The sequence below is a fragment of the Ambystoma mexicanum genome, chromosome 12 (assembly GCF_040938575.1).
Source record: "Ambystoma mexicanum isolate Mex_15411 chromosome 12, UKY_AmexF1_1, whole genome shotgun sequence".
Lineage (NCBI taxonomy): Eukaryota > Metazoa > Chordata > Amphibia > Caudata > Ambystomatidae > Ambystoma > Ambystoma mexicanum.
Genome location: NC_090936.1, coordinates 717,278,427 through 717,295,410, shown reverse-complemented (window position 1 = coordinate 717,295,410; position 16,984 = coordinate 717,278,427).

The window sequence follows — 16,984 nt, the reverse complement described above, 5'->3', positions numbered from 1 at the left end:
TTGGTTTGGAGGGAGAGGAAGGCAGGAGATGAACATTCTAAACTGCCTTTCTTTGTCAGCAGCTCAGCTGAAAGGACTTGAGTCAAGATCTCTGAAGAATAATGTCAGTGGTGGCTGGGCCTTCCAGCCAATTTCGGATTCCAGGAGGTGCAGGAGTGGGCCAGGAGGGTCGGGAAACTGTGGCAGAGATCCATAAGGAAATAAGCTAAGTGTGACTTCAGAGTTTAAGGTTTATACTTTATTGAGTTTGGGATTAACAATTCAACGTTGTACTATTTGAGTTTAAAAGAGAAAGCTTAGGGGCTCTGGAGTTGGGTTCCTTTTTTTTCTAAAGAAGTTGAATTTAAGTGATATTAACGTGTTATGCTTCAGGAAGGATCTGCGTGTAATCTCCTGTTTCCATTTCATTCATTAAGGAGATCATTCCCTGTTGCTAGGCAACCATATGAACTTTTATCGGGTTACGTGGACTCTGAGTCAAGGGTTGAGCCGATTTTGTTTTCGTAGGGGGACTGCTGGCTTATCTCTTAATTGGGTACTGGTTTCAAGGCAGTACTCACTAATGGTACGCACTCGCGTCAAGTAGATTTATTCCTGATGCTGCGCAAGTGTATCTGGCTGTAGGTGTGCGTGCATCGTATGTATCATTCCAATAAATCAGGAGAGAACTTGAATTTACTTGTTCCTAGCTCGCTCTTCTATTGATTTCCCGTGCGAAAGTCAAAACGAGTTTTCGTGACGTTTTCTTAGTCTTACTAACTCACGTGCGTGCATATCTAAGCTGCTACATTACACTACAGACGCGAAAGCAGAGCCATGTCTAAGCTTGAAGCAAATGCAGTTCTTCTTCATACCCACCTGCTGCACAAGGACTATTGCGCTTGTTCAAAGAAAAAGCGTCCCTTGGCATGAATGTTTAGAAAGTGGTGAACAACCTGTACGCTCACTTAGCGTGAATGCTGAGAACTGACTAGATTCCAAAGGGAGTCATTTGTAAAGTAAAAGCCACGAACAAGAGAAAAAAATGAACTGTGAAATATAGACAAGCTCTAGCCATTAAAAAGGAAGTGAGAGTGCCAGTGAACTCATTGAAAATCTGGGAGAGACAGAGGAGGAGAGTTTTCAGTTCAAAATTGCTGAGAGCACACTGACCAGCCCTGTAGAGTCCGGCACACTCTATCCACATGTAATTGACTCCTCTAAGCTTCCACTAGAGGAAAGCCAAGTATGTTTTTTCTATATTTTCATGTATTGATGTGAAGAGATCTTAAAGCAAGATAAATAAGGTTAGTGAACAGGGGATGTTCTTTCTCTTTTTCCCTCAGGGAGGCCAATAGGAGAGTGGAAACCACTGTTCCAGACCTGGTGTTTATTAATTTGTCCCAATTCCACTTTTCCCTCAGGAGTGCAGCTTAGCTGTAAAAATTTTAGTTTATAGGGTTGCACTTCAGGGGGACTACGGGGATTCAGCAGCTTCCGCGGACAAACTATTAGCCTCAGATCCTGCCAGCACCCGAGCGTAATTGCGTGAAAACTCCTGTGATCTCTGCCCGCACCCCACTGTAATCATGTGAAAACACACTGTGATCCCCCGCTACACCCCAGCGTTATCATGCAACAACACCCCATGATCCACAGCCGCACCGTAATCACGCAAAAACACCTTGGAAATCTCAGGCCGCACCCCAGCATAATATCGTGAAAACACCCCACAAGTCACGGCCGCACCCCAGTGTAATCGCGTGGAAAAAAACCTTGCAATCCCTGGCCGCACCACAATGTTATTGTGAAAAAGCACCCTGCGGTCCCCCCATCACCCGTGACCCTACCCTGCAGGCAGCCTCCTCCACATGGGACACCCTGCGGTCCCCATGCGCACCCCAGAATAATAGTGTGAAAACACGTCGCAATCCCTGACCGCACACCAGAGTAATCGTGTGAAAACCCAGTGTGCCCCCCATAGAAAAAGCATGCCCTCCCGCGCAAAGCCTGCCCCACCACCAGCCAAATGGCACCCCAACACCTCGCTATCCACAGCATGCAACACCCTCCAGAAGGGGCACCCTCACCCCAACCCCCATCACCCGTGACCCTACCCTGCTGGCAGCCCCCTCCACATGGGACACCCCAGCTCCCATCACCCGTGACCCCACCCTGCAGGCAGTCCCCTCCACACGGGATACCCCAGCCCCCATCAAACGTGACCACACCTTGCAGGCAGCTCACTCAATATGGTATACCCCCACCACAACCCCCATCACCCGTGACCCCACTCTGCAGGCAACCCCCTCCACATGGGATACACTAACCCCATCACCCGTGAGCCCACCCTGCAGGTAGCCCCCTCTGCATGGGATACCCCAAACCCCATCACCATGACCACACTCTGCAGGCAGCCCTCTCCACATGGGATACCCCAGCCCTCATCACCCATGACCCCACCCTGCAGGCAGCCCCTCCACATGGGATACCCCAGCCCCCATCACCCATGACCTCACCCTGAAGGCAGCCCCGTCCACATGGGACACCCCCACCCCAGCCCCCATCACCCATGACCCCACCCTGCAGGCAGCCCCCTCCACATGGGATACCCCATCCCCCATCACCCATGACCACACCCTGCAGGCAGCTCACTCCATATGGTATACCCCCACCACAACCCCCATCACCCGTGACCCCACTCTGCAGACAACCTCCTCCACATGGGATACACCAACCCCATCACCCGTGAGCCCACCCTGCAGGTAGCCCCCTCCGCATGGGATACCCGAAACCCCATTACCCCTGACCCCACCCTGCAGGCAGCCCCCTCCACATGGGGTACCCCAACCCCCAATACCTGTGACCCCATCCTGCAGGCAGCCCCCTCCACATGGGATACCCCAACCCCCATCACCCATGACCCCACCCTACAGGCAGCCCCCTCGACATAGGATACCCCAGCCCCATTACCGTGACCCCACTCTGCAGGCAGCTGCCTCCACATGTGATACCCCAGCCCCCATCACCCGTGACCCTGCCCTGCAGGCAGCCCCCTCCACATGGTACACCCCCACCCCAGCCCCCATCACCTGTGACCCCACCCTGCAGGCAGCCCCCTCCACAGGGGACACCCATACCCCAGCCCCATCACCTGTGACACTACCCTGCAGGTAGCCTCTCCACATGGGATACCCCAGTCCCATCACCCGTGAGCTCACCCTGCAGCCAGACCCATTATCATGGGATACCACAGCCCCCATCACCCATGACCACACCCTGCAGGCAGCCCCCTCCACATGGGATACCCCAGCCCCCATCACCCATGACCACACCCTGCCAATGTGTAAATACGAAGACCTGCCAATAGTGTATCCAACTGCAAGAGATTGACCAACACCAGAGATGATGATAACTGTAGAAACAGATGCTGGTGAAGGGGAAAGCACCATCTGTGTGTTACACAGCATCAAGCAAATCATGTGCAAATGTCCTGAACATGCAGCCCCACAGTCTCACTAACACGGTGATGGCAAATACACAGTGATGGTGCACATGTGACAGGAAATGTAATTTGCCCGTGCACACACAAAATCCCACTTCACCTCCATCACTGGTCCGTCGCATGTGTATACTCAACTCGCAAATAAACCCCGAACATAACAAATGCAAGTAAGCAACCACACACATGATTAACAATGGGCAGGATCAGGGCTACTAAATGGACTACAAAACAGGAACACTGCAAAAAATAGACAATGACTGTGAGAGTAAAAAATAAATATATTCAACAGTTGTATTTTCCGCATACAAACTGTAAATAAAATCTTAAAAGATGTCCATGTAAAAATAGAAAAATAAAAATGTCCCTGTGTATAAAAATATTTCACACAAAAATTAAACATGGTTACGAGGAACCCTCAAACACACAACAAATTAAACATGGAGGATAGTCCAGCGTTCACTCCAAATAAAAACATAAATAAAAGGAACCTTACACCTACAGAACTATGTACAAAAAAGGGAGTAATGTCTGTGATACAAGCTCCAAATAATAAGGAAACATGCAAGGAAACTTATATCTACAAAACTATGTATACAGGAAGTAGGCTAGTCCTTCTCATCACCAATGGCACTCAATGTCTGGACCAAGGCATCATTGAACATTGCGTCCAATTCCCCCAGGCAGGCCTCCGTTCTCTCCTCGAGGGCTTGCAGGGACACCAGCATGGACCTCTCCGTCCCCTCCCACTCCTTGCAAGTAGCCTCAAGGATGGCAGCCCGCCTCCTTGCCGGACCCAGTGCAATCTCCGAACTGGCCATGGTGACTCTTGCGTCCTGAGCCGCTGCCTCTCTGCCCCGATTTGCTGCCCGTATTGCATGAAAACAGAAGACATCCTTGATCTGATGTCCACATTTGCGTCCTGCCTGATGTCAGATAACTGTCTCCTTGGGATGGTATGCCCTGAGTACATACGCCTCCTTCTCAGAGCCTGCTGCTGCCATATTGCCTGTGTCTGCTTCGTATGGACACCCTCCGGCCTGATGACACTAGCTGGCGGTGTCTGGCCCCTGCCCCTGGGTGCCTGCTCTACCTCCATTGCTATTGCTCCTATCGGTGCCTTGAGCAGCATTGTCACCACCTCAGCAGATCCACTGTCGACTCACAATTCATGCAGGGATGTTGGCCCCACCAGATGGGCCAGCATGGGTGGGACTGATGCACAGGGTGCCCTGGTGGTATCTGGGCCAGAAGGCGTTTGGGCAGCCGAATGGAGCACAGAGGAGAAAGACAAGGAGGGGGTTGCAATAGTGGTCAGCCCATGCAGCCCACTCAAGATCAGGAAGGCTGCTAGGCAGTTCAGGAGACGCCAGACCTCATTGTGAAGATGTGCAAGCACACGAGTGCAAGCCTGCACATCATCACGAATTACGCCAGTACGCTTCCCGATACCGACTAGCGGGGGTACCACTGTGTTCCAAATGGCACCATCCGCAGGCATTGGGATGTCGGTTTGGGTGGAAACATCCGACACTTGAGGATGGGTTCAGCATGGAGTCTGCCGGCAGGTGCATACTGCTGCAGGTGCTGACACAGGGACACAATTTATCACAGGCACCTCCACAGCATCCTGCACAGCCTCATGCCCCTGTGTCAGGACTGCAGCTGTCACATCCACCTCACCACTCCCACCTGACCCCATGGACTGGGTTACTACTGTCCCCTCCTCCTCCACCATCCTGGATGCCTTCTGAGCGGCTTCCGCGGTAGAAGGCCCCTGTGTCTGCTTACCTGTCCCCCCTGCTGCTGAGGACTCAAACATCCACCTTCGCCCTCTAGGCATTCCCCTCAGCAGCTTTGGCCCATGGCCCAGGCGCGGCACCATCCTCCTTGCTCCCTGATGATGTTGTGTTCAGGGAGCATGACTATGCCTGGTGGGGGTATCCCTGCTGCCTTGCTAAACAGCACTGTCTCTGCCCTCTTCTTCCAATGCAACTGCAGGTAAGGAGACATAGAACACAAACATCAGGGTACTGCGCCGATGTGTGCTTGGGACAACATTTTTTTGCATTAAGTATACTGCTAACCATCATCACCCTCCACAGCACACCGGTACATGCAATGTAATCACATACACATACATGTCGTTCCTTCACACCAGACAATCCCATCCGGGGACATTGCACTGTCACAATCTATCAATTGCACATGATACACACACATGCATCATAGGCTCATAACATGTCTTTCACCCACATCACCGGACAGTCCTCAAGCAGTGCATTGAGCAATCACATCAGAGTCCCCTCAACAGCAATCGCGCAACATGACTAGGTCACACATTGAAATGTACCTGTTACATCCATCCAGGAGTGATGGCCAGTCACATCTTAGACACATACAATGAATACCATGCATGAACACGGGGTTGCCAACACCACCTCATCTGTCACACTTCCCACACAAGCACGTCTTAGACACATGTAACAAACCATGTGCATGTAGTGAAATGCGGCAATACAACACACAATGCAGATGTAAGATCATTAAAATCACACCTGGTTCACTGAACACACGTAGAGCACTGTCTGGGATATGCACACAGGCATCTGTACAAGAGGCAAACTTGCTGTAAGCCCGAGGTGCACACTCCCACCATACATGAACATGCACATGCACTGTGGAGCCCAGAAACACATCACTCACCTGACGACTCCAGACGTTGCTGTAAATCGCGGACCTGGGTGTGCAGCACAGGATAGAACTTCTCCAGGACCTGCATGTCGGTGGTGTTCATCCGGCCCCTTTTCCCCCTTGGTTGGCACCAGCCTTGAGGAAGCGCAGGGCCTTCCTGTGGGTCCTGGATTTAAGGTCCTCCCAGTGATTGTTTATGGCATCCACGATCCAGTCCCAGATCAGCTTCCGTTCTTCCTTGCTGACTTCTTGGGGTGTTGAATAGGGCATCATAATGCCTTAGATCATGCTCCACCAGTATGATAAATTCCATGGCAGTGAAGTTGAAAGTCCTCTGCCTCTCTGCCACAGGGTTGCCACTTACATGTCAACTCCCGAGGCAGGTGTGGGTGGGCAAGGTGGTCCTGGGGCTGGGCTCTGGAGCAGTGGTGATGTTCTGGCACATTGGGAGTCTTCTGAATCAGCTGAGGTGGTTACAGACCCAAGATCAGGAGCAAAGGCAATGGTTGGACAGCAGGCACTCAAATTGCAGGGCAGATGGGCAGCAGGCACACATAGTGGGCAGGCAGCAGCAGAGTGCTCATAGGAGGCAGCTCAGGGCAGTAGGAGGCAGGTAAAATGGCTTGTAAGCAGGGATGTGGGTCTTCTGTGTCTCTCACGCGGGCAGCTGGAAAACAGAGTGACAGTTACTTTGTGTGTTCGAAATTAGCACATACACGTGAAATCAGAGGACAGGGCCTCATTGCATAAGTTACGTGACCCGTGCTGGGCGTTGGCCATTGCCATTCAGATTTGGGATAAAGGAGTGCGTGGGAGAACATTAAACTACACGTGTGAATTGGAGTAGACGGATGTGTGGACTTCAGAGATTTTTGGGGTGCCACGGAATTTGATCACTACTGTGACAGTGCAAACTAAAGGAGGTGGCATTGCCATCATACATAAAAATTCCATCAATCTCTGCCTATCCCCAGCTCATCAAATCAGCTCAGCTGAACTACTCACAGCGAAGTTAGCCCTCCCCGTAATCAGACTATTACACTCCACCTTATTTATAGACCCCCTGGGCCTATATCCACGTTTGTTGAAGACCTTTCCTACATCCTTGCTGATAACACCAAGACCAAATCTCAAATCATCGTACTATGCAATTTCAATTTAGGCTTCTAAGTCCCTAATGATGCCTCAGCCCAGGATATTAACAACTTGCTACTTAATTTAGGCTTCACACAACAGATCAACATGCCTACACATTCCAAGGGCAGGATCCTCGATTGGATAGCCAACTTAAATTGTGACATTAATGATGAATCTAACCAACCATGTGTGTGGACAGACCACCATATAATCACTTTCAGTATCCCGGCTAGAATCCTCCATACCATTCCTGACATCGCACCTGCGACTTCCACAAGAAACAAGCGTAACATAACCTACGCTAAAGTACTCCCACTAATCCTCCCAAGTTCTCAATGAACACTCCTCCTCATGCTCGGATCCAATGGTCCTGGTAGACACGTTCAACCTCACTATGATGAAAGCCCTTGTCCTTATTGCACCCATTAAATCTAGAAAACCTAAACCACGGGGCCACCTCAACTCATGGTTCACACCGCAGTTAAGAATCCTACGTAAAGGAAAACGGAACCTCGAAGCACGTTGGAAAAGCAATCCAACGGAAATAAATGAAGCAAGCATTGGATTAACCACACTGAACTACAATGAGGCTATACTTCAGGCTAAAAGAGATACGTATAACAAGTGCATCAAATTAGTTAAATCTAATACTAAAGAGTTATTCAGAATATTAAAGTAACTGGAATCCCCTGTCACTCCTCCTGACACCTGTACCAAAGACAGTACATGGTGCGCCAATATTCTAAAGGCACTCCTTGGTAAAATAGCCACTCTCCAAACTAAAATCAATGACAAAAAAAAGTCTGCAGATCGGCCTGCAACCTAAAACGTCTCAGGCCAGAAATAACACCAACTTTGAGTCTCTGAAACCTTTCAGCTTCTCGCCCCTTTCCATCAACGAAGTTGAGCATATTATCAACAATCTCAAACCCTCTAACTGTCAGGGTGACTAATGTCCTGCTCCCATTATTAAGGAGGCTTCGCACAATCAAGCGCCCTTCTTTACAACGCTCATGCATTCCTCATTTAGCTCTGGGATTGTCCGTGACAACCTGAAGGATGCCTGGGTCATCCCACTCCTTAAAAAACCTACACTGGATGCTAATATACCTACCAATCACAGGCCCATCACCACCGTCCCATTCCTGCAAAAAATTCTTGATCGTGCTGCTTACTTGCAGATCCAAGATTATCTGGAACCTAACAATCTTTTGGGACTGTGGCAATCAGGATTCCGTCCATGGCACGGTACTGAAACCGCCCTTATAGATCTCAAAACACAGATTGAAGACCTAAAATATAAGGGTAAATTGGCTCTTTTACTCCTATTAGACTTATCTGCAGCTTTCGACCTAGTAAATCACCAAATCCTTTGCCGTCACCTTAAACTAGCCACCCATTTCTCTGATAAAGCAATGGCCTGAATCACATCATTCTTGGACAACAGATCCATCAGGGTTTTTTTCTCTTTCTGCGACCACTGAACCCTCGCCAGTCACATGTGAGGTACCACAATGATCGTGTGTTTCCCCTACACTCTACAACATGTTTACAAAGCCAGTTTTTGACATCCTGGATTATCTGGGTGTCACCTACACTAATTATGTAGATGACACCCAGATACTCATCCCTATTACAGGCAATCACAAAACGGCAACTCTTGCTATCAACTTTATCTACCAAGTCATCCAGGCCTGGATGGCGAAACATGAACTTTTCCTGAATGACGAAAAGACTGAGCTTCTCATCCTAGGCTCTCACCAAAGACTCAGTAAGCTAGACCCGTCATTGATAGTAACACCATCAAGGTCACTAAGGATACAAAAACGCTTGGCATCTATATCGACTCTACCCTCTCTCTGACCAGACAAACCAACGCAGTATCATCTGCTGCAGCTTATACATGCAAGCTCATCACAGCATGCCGTCCTTTCCTATCACCAGCCAATTGCATCACTCTAGCTAGGACCCTGGTTATGTCCAAAGTTGACTACTGTAACGCCCTCTATCTCGGCACTAACCAATGCAATATCAATAAGTTACAAGCCATCCAAAATAATGCTATGAGAGCGGCACTAAACATCCACAGGAACCATCACAAATCTGACACTAGACGGAGTATCCGATGGCTCTCAGTATCTCAAAGAGTCTCACTTAAAGCACTAGCTCTTACTCATAAATGCCTTGCTAACTAAGCACCTAGTTATCTGGCCATCAGGCTCACTATCCATACTACCAAAAGGCCACTCAGAAGTGCCCAAACTAATGGCATTTCCGTACCGTGCTTTAATCTTCAGAGATCTGGTGGGAGCAGTTTCCCAGTCCTGGCGGCGAAACTGTGGAACGCGCTACCTAATACTCTCAGAGCGGAACCCTCCTTCTTGGCATTCAAGTGCAAAGCCAAAGCCTGGCTGTCTAACCAAGAGTTGCCCTGATTTGATCGTCCATTCTTCCCCATGCTATTACTCTGGTGTAAATATGTAGTAATTGTCATTTGATTGTTTATTTGTATATAATTTGTATATATTCTGATAGCATGCCCTTTGGCCTTGTGCATTATATAAATAATAAATAAACAAATACAAATACAAACTTCTTATTTTGGTGGGGGATTTGCCTCCGCACACACAAACATGTATTTTCCTTTTTTCTGAGGCTAACAGTGAGTTGCATATGCATTATTCATACTAAGGGTGTCCACGTGTGTCGCGTACCCCCATTTTTAACATCACAATAACTTTCATGGGCTTCTTGTATGCATTTTTTGTGTAACACTTTTTCTTTTCACTGGAGGAGCTACCGAGGGGTCGCATACACGCATGTTTGATATTTGGGGTGCATGTGCGTTACGCGTCCTGTAAATTTTTTCACTAGGGATAATATTGAGCCTTGCACATTTTACATCACATACACTTCCAGTTCACTCCGATTGCCCAGGACAATTGCTTGGTGTGCTTTCCATTGTACAAACCCACCTGTACCATGACTGGGAAAGCCACAAGAGGGAAAGATGGCAGAGGTGGCAGAGGTGGCCGAGGTTGGGTATGTGCAGAGAGAACTGTGCCCCACCCCCAACAGGGTGAGAGAGCTGCAGGGCATCTGCTCTCCCCACCACCCAGAGTCAGGGAGATGCAGGCTAATCTGCTCTCCCCAGCACCCAGGGTCAGTAAGCTGCAGGGGCAGCTGCTGTCCCCAAATCCAGGGTCAGGGAGCTGTAGCGATAGCTGTAGTCGTCCCGACCCAGGTACATGGACATGCAGGGGCAGATTTTTTCTGTGCATCCAAGGGGAAGGGACGTCCATGCAAAACACCTTTCCCCAGCCCCCAGGGTCAGGAAGCTGCAGAGGCAGCTGCTGTCCCCAACACCCAGGGTCAGGGAGCTGTTGCGATGGCTGCAGTCGATCCAGCCCAGGTATATGGACACGTAGGGTCAGATGCTGTCCGTGCGTCCAAGGGGAAAGGATGTCCACACAAAACAGCTGTCCCCAGCACCCAGGGTCAGGAAGCTGCAGGGCCAGTTGCTGTTCCCAACACCCAGGGTCAAGGAGCTGCAGCGATAGCTGTAGTCATCCCAGCCCAGGTACATGGACACGCATGGGCAGTTGCTGTCCATGTGTCCAAGGGGAAGGAATGTACTGTTAAAGGCCCTGGTGCCGGCACCCAGGTACGGGAACCTGCAGGGACAACTACTGTCCCAGCATCAGTGGGTGATGTCATGGCCCAGGCCACTAATGGTCCAGCATCCGGTGCCCTGAGTGGTCCCAGCCACACAGGGTCTGCACCACATGCCAAAAAGCAAAAGCGTGCAGAATAGGGAAAGGCTCAATCCCAAAGCACGGCAAAGAACACTGCCACGTCGAGGAAGAGGAGCTTCACTGATGAAGAACTCCAGATCCTCGTGAACTATGTGCACACAGGATGTGAGCACACATATGCCTGCTCATCATATGGTCCACTGGCAGTGAGTTATGGATGACATCAACGCCTTGGGCAATGAGAGGCGCACCACTCATGAGGTCATGAAGCGTTGGAATGACCTCCACCGTCGAACCAAATTGAAGCTGGGTGACAACCTCTCATCTGCTCTGGTGACTGGAGGTGGGTCACCACAGGAGCAGGAGCTCACACCACATGAAGAGGCCATGAGCGAGTTGAATAATGTGGATCAGCTGCAAGGCATGGGAGGCCTGGCAGATTATGAGGAAACGTCAGGTGAGTGATAAAGCATGTGCATCCTAAATATGTGTATGTAGATAAAATACATGTGAATGATTGTACAGCATTTCTGCCTGCATTTGTATGACTGCCATGGGTGAACTATATAATGGGGTACTTACCCTTTTAGTGTACTTGAGAGTGCATGAAACCCATGTGCTGCAGATCGGTTGAACATGGATTTGGGACAGTAGTCATCTCCAACCATATTATACTAAAAGACATTGGCCCTCATTACGACCCTGGCGGAAATCGAAAAACGATGGCGGAAATGCAATACCGCCATCGAATAGCGCTCGGTGCGACTATGACCCGTCACCGCAAAGTACGAAGCCATTAGCGACACCGTAGTGAACGCCAACGCTAACTGCACCAAGCACGCGCGCGCGCGCCATGCCAAACCGCAAACACCACCATGGTGCAACGGTACGCCAATTCCGACCCTAGCGGACATGTACCTAACGCCATCAGGCATGGCGGAATGTACCATTCCGCCATGGCGAGAAGTACGGCATCGCGAATCAACCGTAAACGGCCCCACTGAGTGCCTGTACACCGCTCCCTGCCCACAAAGTACAAGTCCCCGTAGGTGCAATGAAGCCACAATGCAACCATTGAAATGTACAAGTCACCCATGCATGCCAACGAACAAAAGAAACACAACAGGGGCCAATGGGAGCTGCAGGGCACAGATGGCACGAATACAGAAGCCATCCCAATGGACATGACCACAGTCCCCCACCAAGAAACGCACGCAAACACAGGCACCTGTGACCAGCAATATACCGAAAACCACATCATTCAACCAGTCCACCTGGCTGACCGGCATCTGTTACACAAAACCCAATCCCCCGCCCCTGAGCATGACAACATTCAAACTGGCATATTGGCAGCCCCCATCCCTGACCTCACTGGGCTTCGTAGGCAAACGCGCACAGCACAGTACCACGCAACTAAACCCCGAAGCTGGAACCCAATGCAGATCTCCTCACAATACATCGCCCCCCAAATAGGCATATGCCACATCACTTGCAAAGAAAAACGCTACACGGGCCAAATCAGAATAGATATTTATGCACATCAAAATCACCAAGCACATACAGCCATCAGGCCATGAAATCCAAAACACCAATCACCAATGTGGGCTGCTTCCGCAAGAAATGACCAGCCACTACCTGTGTGTCGCCCTGTTCCCCCATGGTACACAGAGCCACATTCACGTCCGAAAAGGCAACATGGAACCGCACAGAACCGCAGGGCCGTCCCAATGGGGAGGCACTAGTCCAGCTGAAAGGCCGAAATGTTGCTCCGAGCCACCAGTACTGCGTAAGGGCATGTGGGCCATTGGCGATCGTCCCATAAGATCGTAATGCTGCTCCACTGATTAACACGAAGCAGCAGGTGTCGGGAGTAAAATCCATCTGCAGGAGTGGCATACAGATGGCAGTGGCAAAAGGGGAGGAGATACCTGTCAACCAAAAGAAAAGAAAAAGAACAGAATGGCCATCAGAACTACATACCAACAACTCACTTCAATGATCACACGAAATCCACAGCCATATGCATGCTAGCCCACTCCAAAGGAACATCACCACCCCAAAACCACTTGCGACTCATAACCATCTATATCGAGGTGCAAACACCATCGCAAACGAGTGTCTGAGGGCGCCTCGAGACAGGGAGGGCTCAACAAGGCCAGATGGACGATGGTCCCACTATGGCAGCCCTGCATCACATAGCGTAGGGGAGGCGGATAGATCCCAAGAAGCCCTGTACATGGCAAACTCTGTATCAAATCACCTGCCCATGCATCCATCCATCATTCCCTCATCCCGGGATCAAAATGCCTGAATAATTACTCACATGACATTAGAAACATCCATTGAGTCTGTGCGTTATGCAGCCTGCTAAATCCACAGTGCCCCAGCCCGTAATTCCAGTGTTGTGAAGTAACATGTATTTGGGAACGGACGGCCTCATCGCCCACGTAGCTATTGCGCATCCCAAACTATTCATATCAATCATTGCTCCCTCGCCATGGGCCCTGTCTCAAGGACATTGAACAATAGAACGTTATATTTGCAGTCAGACCTGTGGGCATCTCCTCGCCGCTAGCTGGAAACCGAAAGCGCCGCCCTTCGAATTCCTCATTTGCAACATCACGTCGAAAAGGCATCTGTGGCCGTTTGAAATCACTAATTATCCCATCGAGTGCGGCTGTGTGTGAAAATGGCAACTGCCTTCACCCACGAATGGGACGCCCCGCCCGTCGTTGCAACTCGGTACAGTGATGCATGAGGGCCCACCGTTACTCGAGTACTACGTCCCACTGACCCCTCACAAGTCTGTTCGCGACTGCACAGATAGTATGTGAAACAATGGGACCACAGCAGAATGAACATATCAACCAATCTTACACGGCCATCGGGTACTAATACATGATTGCAATAGCAAGATACAATTCCCCGAATTGCAGCGTTGTGCGCGGGACGTGCTCGGCCAAAGGGGAGAGCAGTTTGCACAGGTGGAATCAATCACCACAGGTGGAGGCCATACAGCCTGAAAACACATAAATTGCACAGCCAGTCTCCTCCCACAACCACACCGAAATGCTACCGGCAGGACTCGCGATGTTGGCCCTGGGGGACCTGATAGCACTGCAAGTGCTCCGACTCCAAGAAGTAGACGAACACCAACTACAACCAGCCGCACGGAGGAGACGCAGGAGGAGGAGGAGGCCAAGGCAGGGCCAGCAAGGCCCACCAGCACAGCCACTACCACCACGCAGGCAGCCCGCAATTCAACGCCTCCGAGCACATCCGTTCAACCTCACTGATGAGCAGATCCACACCCTCTACCGTCTGGACCGGGACACCATAGCCGCCATTGTGGACATGACACAGGCTGACCTTGTCAGCATGATAGATAGCCCAACCGCCATCCCACCCCTACTGAAGGTGGTGTCTGTACTCCACTTCCTGGCCACAGGCACCTACCAGCACACAGTCGGACAGTTGCATGGCATTTCTCAGCCACTGTTCTCACGGACACTATTGCAAGTGCTCGATGCCCTCCTGAAGCACGCAGACGACTACATCTCTCTACCACGCTCGGAGCAGGAAATTACCAACACAAAAGTGGGATTCCATGCACTTGCCGGCATACCGGGTTGCATTGGTGCCATCGACTGCACCCATGTGGAATTGGTCGTCCCACATGCCATGGAGGCCCAGTACCGCAACCGAAAACAATTTCATTCCCTGAATGTACAGATGGTGTGTGACTCCAACAGGATCATTACACATTGTTGTGCCCGATTCCCTGGATCAACCCATGATTCTATGGTCTTGAGGAACTCTACAATACCACGCTACATGGAACGACACGCAGGGAACAGATCCTGGCTACTCGGTGAGTCTCATTACATGCATGATGATGTGGGGTATGTGAATTGGCAATGAACTGCCAGGAAGGGGGGGGGGGTGTGCGTACGTATCAATGGCATTCCACATCATACGTTTCTCGTCCACATACAGGTGATGCTGGATATCCACTGAAGAGATGGCTCCTCACACCAGTCCGGAACCCACGGGACCAGCATGAGGAGGACTACAACCATGCCCACTCACGTACCCGTGTAGTCATAGAACAGGCATTCGGCCTACTGAAGACTCGTTTCCGCTGCCTCAGCAGGTCTGGCGGGGCACTCCTGTACCGCCATGAGAAGGTTGCAAAGATGGTGATGGCATGTGTCATGCTCCACAACATGTGCGTACGTAGAAATGTGCCCATGCCCCCTGACGCAGAACTGCAAGCACCTGATGATGGTCATGATGAGGGTGGGGATGTGGCAGCACCTCATGGAGTCTGCGAGGCACCGGAGGCCCGTGACATTCGTCAGCATCTCATTGATGTATGCTTCTAGCACTCACGCCTGGTGGCTGATGCATGGACACGGGACTCGTGGCACTGCGTGTGTCTGGGACATGCACAATATGGACTGTACGCCTATGATGGCCTAGTACACAAGGATCAATGTCCACACTTCTCATTGGGTGATCGTGCACTTTTTATGGCATATGTGATATCATGTTGAACACCCTATCGACCCGCCACCCAAGTGAGCCCAACACACCCCCTCCACCCTCCTACCTCCCACCCGAACACCAGTGTCCAAAGATGCTCATTGTCAGTGGGCTGTCGCTATTGCATGCTCCCTCTGCGGGTATCAGGGGCACCCCTGCCTGTGGAGCGCAGGTTCCTTCCAGATCTACGTTGGGGGCTGCCCTGGACGGAACTTGCAACGGATGATGTGTCTGCCTGCTCACGTCCATGCATGTCCCTAAGGGTTTGCGAGAGCTCAGTGAGCACACGGCGCACTGCGGCAAGTTCGGCACATACGTCTTTGGACGTCGCATGCAGTTCCCCCCTCAGGCTATCGGTGCTACTCTCCATTTGGACTCTCAGGCTCTCGGTGCTACTCTCAATTTGTGCCCTTAGCGTCTCTGTACCTCTCTCCATTTCTGCCCTAAGTGTCTCTGTTGATGTTTCTATGTCTGCCTTGGTGCCCCCACATTCATCGGCATGGCCCTTGAGGAGTGTGGCCATTTGCTGCTGTTGGACGATTAACTTGTCGAGGGACTGTTGCCTCTGCTGGGCCATGGCCATTTGCGGTGGTGTCACAGAGGGGCTGTTGTCCTCATGTTGCCTTGCCACAGGGCTTGTGGGGGATGGCCAGTCGTCGTCTTGTGGCTGCACCTGCGTGGTATCCTCATGTTGTACGGGAGGGGACAGACAGGGGGATTGGGACAGGTCATGGATGGATCTGACCTCGACATCCCCGTCTTCTGTGTCCGAGCATGCTGCCATCAATGGGGTGTCACCTATGGTGCTGCTGCCACCAGAGGCAGTGCCTTCTGTGGCATCCATTGGGGGGACCTGTGGTGGTGGTGTTGTGGCCATGCTGGCTGCTGGGGTGCCTGTTGATGTTCCCTCCTCTGTGCTGCCACCTGATTTGTGCTGCTGCCGTGTCTTGATGCGTGCAGCTGAGGTGGAGGGTCTCTGGCCGTTGGTCTTGGCCCTCTTTGCAGGTGTGCTGGTAGGGGTGTCCTGTAGCTCGTCGTTTGGATCGGACCCTGTGGTGGAGTAAAGGAGGGCGAGGGTTATTGATGGGTCAGTGGGAATTGGAATGGCATTGTATCACATGCATTGGGGTGGTACCTGAGGGTGATTTGGGTCGGGGTCTTGGAGGTGCTTTGATTTGTGTGTGGAGTGAGGGTGCAGTTGTTTGGCAGCCTGCAGTTAGGGTGTGCCTGCTGCACGTGTAGTGCGTGTATTAGGGGTTTTTAATTATTTATGTATTTATTGTGGGTTTTGACGTGCGCTTTCAGGCCGATGTGTGTGGACGTTCTCCTGGACATGTGTTTCTGTTGCACTATGTGGACGCATGGTACTTCA